The sequence below is a fragment of the Sebastes umbrosus genome, chromosome 11, assembly GCF_015220745.1.
Source record: "Sebastes umbrosus isolate fSebUmb1 chromosome 11, fSebUmb1.pri, whole genome shotgun sequence".
Classification (NCBI taxonomy): Eukaryota; Metazoa; Chordata; class Actinopteri; order Perciformes; family Sebastidae; genus Sebastes; species Sebastes umbrosus.
This window is the reverse complement of record NC_051279.1, coordinates 34,691,381-34,704,548: the sequence shown is the minus strand read 5'-3', so window position 1 is coordinate 34,704,548 and position 13,168 is coordinate 34,691,381. Positions and strand designations below refer to the sequence as shown.

The window sequence follows — 13,168 nt, the reverse complement described above, 5'->3', positions numbered from 1 at the left end:
ACATATTAGCCCCATAATGTATCGAATCCAACATGATAAATTACACAGATTATCATGCAATAAAATAACATTTCGTTCATACAATACATATATGTTATTTCATTTTTCAATCATCATTTTTCATTTTTTATTCATTTTATATTTTCTAAACACCGGAACTTATCAGCTTGTAGTTCCTCTGCATACGTCGATTCCCAATGTAGTAGTGACGACATGTTTACTCTGAACATTTTCACAATGTCCTTGTTCAGAGTCTTTCATTCATTTTGATTGTCCTTATTATACTTTCTGAATCCCTTAACAGCTTGGGATCCTTGAATCATCAACCGCCTTCAAGCGGTCCTCCCCCAATGTTGTTCTTAAGGGAAAAAGAAAACACCAACCAGTATCTTTGTAGAAATAACATACAATTCAAATCATTGAATACACTTCTAAAATAAATGTTAAAACTATAAGTATGTTAAATGTGGTTAATATGGACATTTCTCCACCAGTTCACCTTCCATCATTACTTTCTCATCCTCGTCCGAATCAGTCCTTTCTAAAAATGCATCTGAACCTGATCTCCTGGCATCACTACACCAACCCATCTCAATATCATAGCCTTCGCAAAAGTCAACAGTAACGTGCAAAAACAAAAACATCACACATAACGATACAAGTACTGCTACCATAATTTGAACTAGCACTGCTCTAGTGGCCCTAATGTCTCCTGCAACCAACTATTTGCAGACCAACCAGCTCCTTCTGATGGACCAAATGCATCTCTTATGTGCTTCAGTGCATCTATGACATTAGTTACTATTATCTGAATTATCAGGAATCAAAGTGTAGCAGGCATCTCCCGTTAAATTTAAACGCAACACATAAGCCCCCTTGTTTGGCCAAATATAATCAAGAGCCATGTCGTGTTTTAAACAATGTCAATCTATGGCTCCTTTGGGTGTTTGACAACATTTCGAAACCTCTTATAGTTTCGTTTGCAAAGCCCTGTAAGGTGTATGTAATGTTATCAATATTGATCTGCCAAAAATGTCACTCCATACCATGGAAACAATCCTATTCCCCACTTTTCTCCTATGCTTATTCTCCAATGGTAGGACTCCAGATTATGAAATTGCGCTAATTCTCTTTTATTCCTACTTCCCAGAAGCAACATTAGATTGAGCCTCATCAGATGCTCTCCCTTCTGGACAGAAAAAACTTCATATGGGAGTTTCAGTGTTGCCATATAGCAACATCCTGTCCACCCGTATGGTAGAAATAAATAAGCATTTTCACACAAATCCACCAAATATCCCTGAAATTGCCTATAGTCACATTACCAGGCAAAACTTGATGTTCTACCATCAAAGTTCTACTCGGCTTACGCTTTGACACTTGAAAAATCACTTCATACAACTTATTCACATCCTCATCCTCACGCTTTCCTAAATCCATCATATAACCATCACACTCTGATATTCCCATAAACATTCCAGACCCCTTATTAGTTTCATTTGAGCAAAAACAGTACTTTGCCCTCACAGGTTTCACTTCCATCGGATCAGGTACCGCTGTCATCACATTTTCATGTTGTTCAAGTAAATTCACATATGGTAATCCATGCCAACCAAGAACAATTCAATCTAGGCTTAAAGGTTCACTGATAAAGCCATCACTTTATCCACTGATGATTGCTGTTGATACAATGAGCCATGACAGTACAGAAGATTGACATGAAGTAGTTAATGGTTCCGGTACCGCCTCCAAAATTGAAGCCATGTACCTGGTGTGGTACTTTCAACCACACATGGACCCTTCAATTTCTTGATTGATCTCACTGAGTGTGTTAACTGCTGAAACCATAAATTTCTTACCTGCCCATGGGGTCTACAATTCCCAACACTGAAGCATCCCAATCCATATGCTTTCCACTTAGCTTCTCTCTTCGCAATACATGGTTCTGTTCAAACATCTCCTTGTGATATCTGATCCGAGTCAACAAACTCCTTTCCCACATCTACAATATTCCTCTGAACAGTCTCAGATGACTTTACAACCTTCACTTCCTCAATTTCCTTCCTACTATTCACACTAATCCCCATCTCTAACATAGACTTCCGGCTCTCATTTACCATCTCTTTCACTTTCAAGGATACTTTATCAAGTGTCTGTGTCACATTCTCCAATTTCCTAGGCGTTAATGTTGTCACCAAGGTAGTACTCTGATTGAACGCATTATCATTATTTATTGATTTCAAATTTAAAGTAGCAGCCTCATTCCGTGTGTTATTTACCTTTGCAGTGGTTGCTTCAACAGGTCTTAGGTTTGTTTATCATAAGTCTCACCTTACGACTTACGTAACCTTCAATCCAAGAGTGGCTAGATGAACAAATTTAAACTCTGGGCTCTCGATATGTACACATATCTTCCCCTTCATCTTCCCATGCAAGGTTGCGCACAGCAAGCGAACAATCATCCACAACTGTCTTATACCTTATATCATTGTACAATAAGTACTTCCTTGATTATAAGGCGGACCGTAGTTTCCAGGAGGTATCAACTCCACATCCTCTCCACGGACTATTTTTCCACTTGGGAAAATAGTTAATACGGCTATTCCCTATTCCACATTTACAAGGAAGAATAACCATTTTTCCAAGCTTGGATCTGACCACTATCTCCTCAGGTTTTGGCGTCGTAAAAATCTTATTAGGCACCTCTGTTGTTAGCTGTGACACATCTCTCTACCATCCTAAGTTTCATAACGGAGAGGTTTGACCCTCCTCCGGAACTGGCCTGGGACTCCTTTTTCCAACTGAACCTTCGAGTTCTCTCGCAACGGAGTCAGGATCTCTTTGCATCCTCTGGTGTTTCACTCTCCACTGAAACATGCTCTGTTGTTTTCTGGGACATATTGGAATTTGGATGTCCCCAGATGCTTTTTCTTGTCCATCATCAACATTATCATTACTGACATCATCAAAAATATGCTCAGCATCATCAACATTTTCCACAATCTGGACAATCCCCCCTTGTTGACTTTGACTTTGGAGATCCTCATGCATCTGCCCTTCGGCTGCATGTTCTCCCTTATTTTGTTCCACAGAGTCATCTCGGCTCTGTGAGGGTTGTACCTCTTCTCTGGGTGCTTTAACACAGTGCGATAAATGATACCAAGTTGGAGATCCCTTAACCTGAACTGCAGTTCCCGTACTGCGAACAACCTCAAATGGTCCTTCCCGTCGTTCGTTATACCACTTTCTCCTGAAGACCTTCACAAATACCTTGTCTCCAGGCTGCACTGTACTCCTCTTTTTGCTCATCAAGCCTCTACTCGCACCTCCTCTTTCCTTTGCCTGTCAGAAACATATGTAGATATCTTTTGTGCAAAACTAGCCATGTATGCAACATATGTTCTCATTTCATCTTCCAAAGGGCCAAACTTGGTCCCTTTCCACTAGTGCGCAAACAAGGTGTTGGCATCCGTCTTCCCGTGGCCAACTCATGCGGTGTCATGTGCAAATCACGCAACTCACTTGAACGACATATCATCAAAGCCAAGGAAGTGCTGCTACCCAATTTAAGCCTGTGTGCTGACAAATTTTAAGAATCCGATTTTTCAAAACTCCATTCATTTTTCCACATATTCCTTGACTTTGCGGGTGATAGACTGCACCAAGACGCTGTTTAATTCCTAATTTTTGCAAAATCAATTTCACTGTCTTGTCAACCGAACTCTTTCCCATTGTCTGAGGATATCCGATCTGGAAGCCCCCACCTGCTTATGACCTCTCTACACCAAAAACTTGGCAACTGACTGAGCGTCCTTCCGCTTGGTTGGACAAGCTTCATGCCATCTTGAAAATCGATCTACCACAACCAACATGTACCTCTTCCCTTCAACTGGTTTGATCATGTCAACATAGTCCACAACTAGCTCACGCATAGGACCCCTTGGAGTCGGAATGTGACCAGGTGGAACTATCACACCCCTCCGAACATTATTTTTTCAGGCAGATTATACACCTGCCAATAACATAATCAATCTGTTCAAGCAGACACGGTGCCCAAAAACCATATTCCTTTGTAATCTTTCTCTTAACTTCCCCCCTTGCAACATGAGCTAACCCATGTGCCTCCTGAATCATTAGACCTAACAGGTCTGGAGGAGCTATTATCAGCCCCTCATGATTTCTCCAAAGACCTGTAGAATCCTGGGTGGCACCTCTGTCTTTCCACAACTGTTTATCAATCTCAGACGCAGCATCATGCATTAAATCACATCCCTAAGTGTGATTCTATCTTCCAAATCCACTTCATGAGTAACCAACAAAACTTTACCCACTCTATCTGCTCCTGTAACTGCTTTTGCTGCTTCGTCAGCTGCTTTATTACCTTGTGTGGCTCTTGACAAATCCGCTCTATGTGCTGCACACTTAGTTATCGCTATCTCCTTAGGCTTCATCATAGCATGCAACAACTTCATTATTTGAGCGTGATGTTGTATTGGAGAACCATCGGTTTTCTTAACCCTCGGCCCTTCCACACTGATCCAAACAGATGACACACATTGTGAGCATAAGCAGAATCTGTATAAATTGTCACTCACTTACCTTCTGCTAACAAACATGCTTCAGTTAGCCCCACAAGTTCTGCAAGCTGTGCAGATGCAGGCTGCGGTATTACTTCAGCCTTTTCTACAACAAAACCCTTTGCTTGAGCTTTTACAATAGCATATCCCGCACTCAACTTATCTCCCACACGATAACAAGATCCATCCGTCCAATACTCCAAATCTGCCTCACGCAATGGGAAGGTTTGCAAGTCTGATCTAAGCCTTGAATATTTCTCTGCTTCAGAGAACACACTCATGCGGTTCACCATCCTCTGGAGTTGGCAAATTTTCAGCTGGATTCACTGTGGCACATCTTGCTAAGGTAACATCTTCTTGCTCTAGAAGCCTATGATAGTCTCTAAGCCTTGGCATGGTCAATGTATATTACCATAGTTCAAAAGATTTCTGAGACTATGATGAGTAAGGATTGTCACCGGATACCCCATTGTGACAGATGATGCCTTATCATACATCAAAGAAACTCCTACCATTGCTCTATAGCACAGTGGCAACCCCATTTCTACTTCTGAATATGCAGTGGAATAATAAAAAACAGGCTGAGGACTTGTCCCCGTACCTGTTGGCTGACAAAGCACTGCACATGCATATTTACCTCCCATTGAAGTGGACACATACAACAGAAAGTTCTTAGAATAGTCTGGAAGCGCTAATGCTGGAGCTTCCTGTAACCTTTGCTTGACTGTTTCAAAAGCCAAAAGGCCTTCCTGTGTCCAAGAAAGATTACAATGAAGTTTAGCATTCCCCGTATCTTTAATCATAGCCCTCAAAGGCCCTGTTTAAACTAGCATAATCCTCTATCCATGCTTGAGGAATAGCCAGCAATGCCAAGAAATGTCATCATCTCCCTGAACTGTTCTGGGCTTTGGAGCCTTACGAATAGCATCAATCTGATTATCTGAAATGCTCCTGTGTCCTTGTGTTATTGTTTGACCCAAATAAACTACTTTCTCCCTACAATACTGCAACTTCTTCTGAGAAGCCTTGTGTCCCTTCTCAGCCAATATCTGTAACAGTTTAATTGAGTCCTTATGACATGTTTCTTCATCTGGTGAACAAATGATAATGTCATCCACATATTGAATAACAGTGCTCGTTATATATTTGATCCAGTCCCGCCAAATCATCTTTCAACATTTTATTAAAAATGTGCGGGCTATGTTTGAACCCTTGTGGCAATCTCTCATACTCATAGGATTCTCCATTATACGTGAACCCAAACAAACTCTGACTTTCCACGCTGAGCGGAACACTGAAAAATGCACCACATAAATCTAGCACCGTAAAAAATGTCGCATCAGGTGGTACTTGGGCTAACAAAGTGTGCGGATCTGGCACTTCTGCTGGATAATCCGCTACTACTTCATTCACTGCCCTCAAATCATGTACCAGGCGATAAGAGTCATCTGTCTTCTTCAGAGGTAATAGCGGTGTGTTACTCTGAGGATTTTGCGTTATCTTCAACACACCTGCTTTCAAAAGTCCTTCAATTTGTGGTTTGATCCCTTGAATTGCTTCTTCCTTTAGTGGATTACTGATTCTTCCAAGGAGGTTTGACTCCTGGTCTGAGATCAACTTTCACTGGCTGGGCTGCCTTCACCAGTCCAATATCAGCACTATGTTGAGACCACAAACATTCTGGAACCTGTCGCATCATCTCTTCTTCCTTAGAGTCCGAATCCATCTTAGCACTGCAAATTGACTCATGTGTCATCCTTTGTGGCTGTCCTTCTCCTTGAGCAGAAATCATAATTTTAATGAACCGTTGGTCTTCACTTCTCCAGATGGCAAGATTCTCTTTTATTGGAGCAAAAAATAGCTCCCTCCGCTTCTGCCATCATGTCTCCTATATGCTTCTGTTCATACTCCTCAGAAATCAACAGAGTTACATGTGGCACACTCTTCTCAATTTCAAATTCTTTATCCAAATATTCATTTCTGTTTATCTTCATAGCTGCTCCTTGCGGTCCCAAAGTTATGCAGCCAGAGCTAAGTTGAACTTACTTTGGTTGACAGCTCAACCATTTATATGAGTTTGATTGGACAGCATCTTTGAAGTATTTGAGTGTGCAATGATATGGATACTCCGGTGTTCTTGCATCAGGCATGTTTGCAACAATGAACTTCTCCCACAACTTAGCTGGCTCCAAAAGATCTGCACTGAGATTTCCAATCCAAAATACTGAAGAAGCTTCAGTCTCCACTGCCACCAATGCTTGGTAACCCATATCACTTGGTACTTCCACCAGACAGCCGTCTGGCGTGCATTTTATCACACAATTTAATCTACACAAAGCATCTCTTCCCAAAAGCGCAATAGGCGTATGTTCTGATACCAATATGGGTATTGTAGTCTTTGAATTTTTATAGCATAGCTCAATTGGTTTCGTGAGAGGAATCAGCTGTTTAATTCCCTCAAACCCGATTGTCCGAATCAATTGACCAGACATGGGGAGATGTATAGCATCTTCAGGCCGAATACAGGTGAAAGCAGCTCCACAATCCGCCATTACTTCCACTGGTCGGTCATTTACTTTCACCACTATTGTTGGATCTCTCTCCGGCCCTGATACTACCAGCTGACACCCCCCTTTCGAGTTCTCCGGGCACCTCTAAAAATCCTGGTTCCGGGCCCCTGTACGGGTTCACCGGTCCCCTGGGTGGTCTTGATTGGCCCCGAAATCCTCCTCTGACATTTCCTCTGAAATTTCCTCTGAAATTTCCTCCTGTTTTGTTGCATTCACGGGCAAAATGGCCAGGCTGTCCACAATTATAACATACTTCATAAGACTGTTGAAAGTATGGATCAAATCTTCCCCCTCTTCCTCTTCCAAAATTTCTCGACCTCTTCCTCTCCAGATCTGTGGCTGACCAAAAACTGGTTGTGGGTATGAAGCTACAGGAACCACCGAAAGTGGCTGAGGCAATTGTGACGGATCCTGGTTTGGTGGCAATGGTTGTTCTAGCTGAGGCTGACTCTGTATAACTACAGCCTGTTTCTTATCCTTCTTCTTATTGTCCACCAGTTGTATTTGATTGAGTTTTCTGAGGATTTCTTGGTCCTGTTCCTTCTGATCATGTTCCTTTTTCCTGTATAGCTCCACTTGATGGGCTATATGATCTGTATAAACACCTTTAGCCATATTTCCTAGACCAACTACCTCTGCCAACTTACTCCTCACTGGCAGAGGCAGTCCCTTCTGTATTTTGGCTCTTAGGATTGACTGCTCCATTTGGTTCAAGTCCGGGTCATTTCCTGTAACATTTCTCCATGTTTGATGAGCTCTTGACACATAAGCTCTCGGGTTCTCCTCCTGTCCTAGTGACTCAATAAAGATATTATCTGGATGTACATTCGTCGGAAATGTTTCTCTCAATGCTCTCCACATTTGACCTCTATGTGCAGCAAACAGTTCTGAATCATTCACTGCAGTCCCCACATATCGATCGAGTCCTGCTTTCTGTAGAATTTCATCCATACCTGTGACCCCAAGAAGGCTAGCCAACAGTCTCTTGACGTCTCCCATGGCCAGGTGTGTTCCTACTGTGATTTCTTCCAGCTTTGAAATCCAAGGATATGCTCCATCCTGCAGAGTAGGTAACTTCTCGAGTATATCAGACATATCTGTGCTCTGCCAGGGTTTATACTCCAAATTCTGTCCTCGGATAATGACTGGACAGATTTTTTCCAGTCTCCTTCTTTTTTCTTGAGCGCAATGTATATCTCATAGCTGGTTTTGGGGAGCTCTTCTTCTGTAACTCTTTTTTCTGTATGTACAGTTCCTCCAATTGTTCTTCCAACGTTCCTTGGCGATCAGGGCTGGGACTTCTATCCAAGCATGAAGGCATTCCTCTATGCTTCTTTCGATTTCTCTCATAGTTTTCTGTCTGTCTTCACTCATGGTACTGGATGTCCCCAGCTAGGATCCTCTTGAAGCCGAAGCACCTCTACTCTCCCAGTCTTCATCATAGTCTCCATCCTCACTTTCATTGGAGCTATCGTTTCCTAAATCCTTTTTCCCTCAATGTCTTATCCCCCTTTCTTTTCCGCTCTAGCCAGTATCCGCCTGACTGCAGGGTCATAGCCGCCCAAGGTTTCCTCCGAGTCACTCTGATCAACGTCGTCTCCAAAACTCTTCTTCCTGATCCTCAATCCTCCTTTTGTTTCCAGTCGTTTTGTTTTCTTCTTACTTTTTGAACTTGGATTCATCTTTATTGTAGTTTCAGCTTGTCCAAATTCAATTATCCGATCCTCCTCATCCATAATCTGATATTTACCCTCTTGACTAATCACTGGGAGCTGAGGATAAAGTTCCTGGAATTCCACATTCTTCTCATAAGGTGGAGGTTTCCTCACTGGGTTCGTATGTGAGAAAGATGAATTAACTTCAGCCATTAGTTTCTCTGTTTCTTTGGCCATTTTTCCCATTCTTTCCATGCTTTCTTCTTTTTTCTCCTTCGCAGCCTTTGTCCACTTCTGTCCCTGTTTCAAACAACTGGAGTATCGCAAGTTCTGTTTGTCTCTTTTCTTTACGTTTCTCTCCCTTCTTCCCTCTTTTTTGTTCCGCTTTATATGTAGATACAAGCACCTGCAGTTTTTTAATTACATCAGGATTAAAGGTCCCTTTCACTGGCCAGGGTTGATCTATCTCTGTCCAACGGCGGTACCATTTTGCTGAGATCCGTGGGATCTCTTTTATTAATGGATTATTGTTTTGAACGACATCAAGAGGCGTGATTACTTTTGAAGTTTTATCGTCCTTTTTGACATTTTAGGCTACTTTATATTGCTTTTTATACATTCAACTAATTAATCAATCAATCAATCAAGTAATCAGTCAATATAAGTGAGGTTAATCACTTAAACCAAAATCACTTAAGATTATTAATTTATTTTATTTATTTGTTCAACTTATTTGTGAATCACTATTTTTGCCACAGTCAACCGACCAAAGAAATGAATTTGCCAACTTTAAATGACCCCAGAGGATCTATTAATATGATAAGAAATCACAATACCAAACCACACAATGTCAATCTAACCCCCAAAGGTCAATCAGATTACGATTACAATGTCCCAGAATGTCAGAAAATCCAACCAAATATGAATTCCCTAAAATCAAACACTTTCCCCAAGGACCAACTATCACTGGCTGCTATTATTTGCAACAAAACAAACATCCAAACTCACAACTATTCACCTCAAATTCTCAAAACAATCTCAAATTGAATCCACAACATAGTTCAGCTCAGAATAAACCAATCCACAACAGAATTTTAAACTCACCAATTGTACTCCATTAATTAATTAAATGTCTTAACTAGTCAGTCTGTTGCCAAGCTTCTTTTGAAATAGCACATATAGACAGAATGTGCTGTTCCCCACTTCAAATTGAAAATGTAAGCAATAGATGTCAACTTCCAATGATCCTAAATGCTTATACAAACATATTTTCAAACAGCAGGTATAGAAAGAGTTCGTGAACAAAAACAGTACTGGCCCTGTGCAGAGGTTTGTCTGGGTAGGAGTCTGACGTCGCCGAATTGGTCCGCGTGACACACTGTTCAGGCTCCACCCGTCTCTCCGTGTCTCCCCCACAAATGCAAGGAACAAAGGAAAAAACAAAATCAGATCTTTCTCTTCACAATTTAGTTCAATAATATTTTGCAACCCTCTTTTTTCTTTTTTTTTTCTTCTGCCAGCACTTTGGGTTATTTATAACAAATATTTTGCACTTTTAAACACCAAGCATTATTCCATATCATTCATCATCACCATAAAAAACTCTCAATGCACTCCACACTTCTCAAATCCTTCACCATCATAACTCACTCAGCACTCTTCATTCCTCTCTATCATATTTATCTTTTACACAGAGTTATATACTAATCTCTCCACTTCTCCTTATTTAACTTAAATAAGTCTTTTTCGGAAGCTCATAGCAAATTATTTAAATCTTATAGAAATGTCCTTAAAAAGGCTCATAACTTTTATTTATCAAATTAAATGTCTTCCGAAAAAGTTCATCAATCTTAAATCAAACTTATAAAATCTTCTCTAATCTTTTCCTATCTCCCTTTCCGGGGCTTATATTTTAACTCTTATTTTTAATATCCTCCAATGAGGCTTATAGAGTTTTAACAATTTAAAACGTCCCCGAAAAAGTTTATAAACCATAAACTTAATCCTAACGCATAATCTAAACACAACACTGGAATAGTGACCACCTTTCTAAAACAAAGTATTCGTGTTCTAAGCACACACACCCATAGAGACACACAATTTCAGCCTGCAGTGCTGACGTCTCTCTCGACAGAGAGACAGAGAGAGGAGGGGGAGGAGAGAATCCCTCTTCAGCCTGCCAATATACTTAACTTTAATTTCGAAAACACTAAATATAACAAAACCAAAACCAAAATTACAATCAACAATCTATTCTAAAGTCGACTCATTCATACTGTCCTATTTAAGCATGCTTTTGCCGCTTCCTTATTCCTTTTTATTCCTTATATCTAAATTTTTGCTACCTTTGAAGTGTAGAATATCTGACAAAACGGCATCAGTCGTGGCTCGTCAGCTCACGCCAGAGAGGGCGTCTATCTACAAATATTTTCCTCTACACTTCCAGTTATTTGCTTATAACCGACCTGAACTCACCTGATGTAATATTCAGGTTTTAGGCCCGTACTAAACCGCCTCTCAGAGGGCTTTAATCCAAATCTGCGGCTTCCTTTAATCCTTATTCCTGGTTATACACCTGGTACCAGGTTTTTCCTTAAATTCCACTTATTCAACTTTCACGCAGCGGTTAATTTACACATGTCTTATGGTTTAAGAAGTTTATGAGCTCTCTTCTTCATTAACCCCGCATAGTTTTTTAACTCACTTAACGTTACTCATTGCTAGGCTCCTTGCCTTTACCCTTTACACAACATTACCCTTCTACTTTTTATTCTTAACTCTTATTCTACCATCACACCCCCCTACTGCGTTGCCCACAACGCAGTAAAACAATGGAGAATAAGACAAATTTAAACGGAACTTCACCCGCAAACATCAACACAGCATGACAAATATTCACCCACACAGAATCATTTCGGTGTGGCCGAAAACCAACACAGCCAGGGACAGCTCTAGTCAGACCTCATCCCCCCCAAACAGCGTAACGGTGTAGGCTCACCCTGGATGAGAGGAGGAAAGCAGGGCTGCATCCAGCTGCGCCGCAGCCACAAACACGTCCTGAATTCGTGACGCCAAGTTCTGATGTATCTTCTGTGGTGATGCAGTTGAAGATGTTTGAAGAGAAACTCCGCCGACACTGTCTTAGTTGTATAACAAATTTATTACAATAAGTTCAGTATTGTAAACAAGTAACACGTTACTTGGAGAGCCTCCAGCCGAATAATGAGAGAACTCTACTAAACGTATACAGACAGCTCCTTAAATACCGAGCTTGTTTTGGTCAAATACTTAGTTTCCACATATGGTTTTAATAGAAACACCTCTTTTACGAAGCCATCATATGTCTCTTCAACTCTGACCCACATATATGGTTTTAGGAGAGGGACTCCCAAGACCCTGCTGACCTAGCATCTGGTATATATTTACCTTGACTAGCTCTAAATCAGGAAGGCCCCTACAACAACTAACCTTCCAATATACTCTCCTAATACAAACCATTTATATAAATATGCTGCATCTAACAGCAGACACCTCAGTATCAACAGAGAAATAATCCATCAGACATAAGTTTCCAAACTTTTTTTCCCAGTATAGTTTTCTGATCAGCTCCATGGGGAGAAAACACCAGTGTTTGTACGCCTATGTATTGATGTTATTTCCCCGCCAATCAATACTATCATGTTCTTGTTTGCAAGTTGGAGAAATTCACGTGCAAGTGATGAACGTAAACACAAGCACTGAGGAGAGAGTTGTGTACGGAACAGAAATGGAATGCTATGTTGGAGATGGCACCTCCAAAATGAAGCTAGTGCTGTGTGACAGCCAAGTAAAAGTCTTAAAGCCTGGCTGGCAAATCGTACTGCATTACCAACCTGTCCACATGCTAGCTGTCTACACTGTACACGACCTGCACCAAAGCCACAGCCATGTGAATGTGCCAGCAAGTATAGCTGCAATCCACGCCGAGGAACAACAACAGCATCTCCTAACCATCAAAGGTCACATCACGGGTGTCAAACTTGATGAACGGAGATAGTGTGTCAGGTGCAACAAAAAGCAACCTACATTCAGCACTAAACTGAAGTAACACCGATGTGACAAATGTTTTTGAAAAAAGCTCCTAAAGTCAGACTTGGGAATAGAAAGCACAGTGACTCTGCCACCATCTGTTCTGCACACATACATTAAACAACTACACCGAGCTGATCAACTGCAAGATGCAGAAGATGTGGAGCAACATAGCTTTGACACTTTTGCCTTCACAATACAAATCACCAACTCACATGTGGCAACTAGCCTGACTGGCTTCACTGAACATACCAGTGACAATGCCACAGATGCAAATGCAGCTTTCACAAAAAGCACT

At 41.1% G+C, this 13,168-nt stretch overlaps 1 long non-coding RNA gene across 1 annotated transcript; it reads right to left on the bottom strand.

The window, feature by feature from the left end:
- Window positions 1-1,286: 1,286 nt before the first annotated feature.
- LOC119496585 lies at window positions 1,287-4,327 on the bottom strand. The gene is made up of 3 exons (XR_005208749.1): window positions 4,318-4,327; window positions 2,043-2,047; window positions 1,287-1,485 (listed from the first exon to the last, which is right to left on the bottom strand). It is a non-coding gene; the product is annotated as an uncharacterized LOC119496585 (long non-coding RNA).
- Window positions 4,328-13,168: the final 8,841 nt, after the last annotated feature.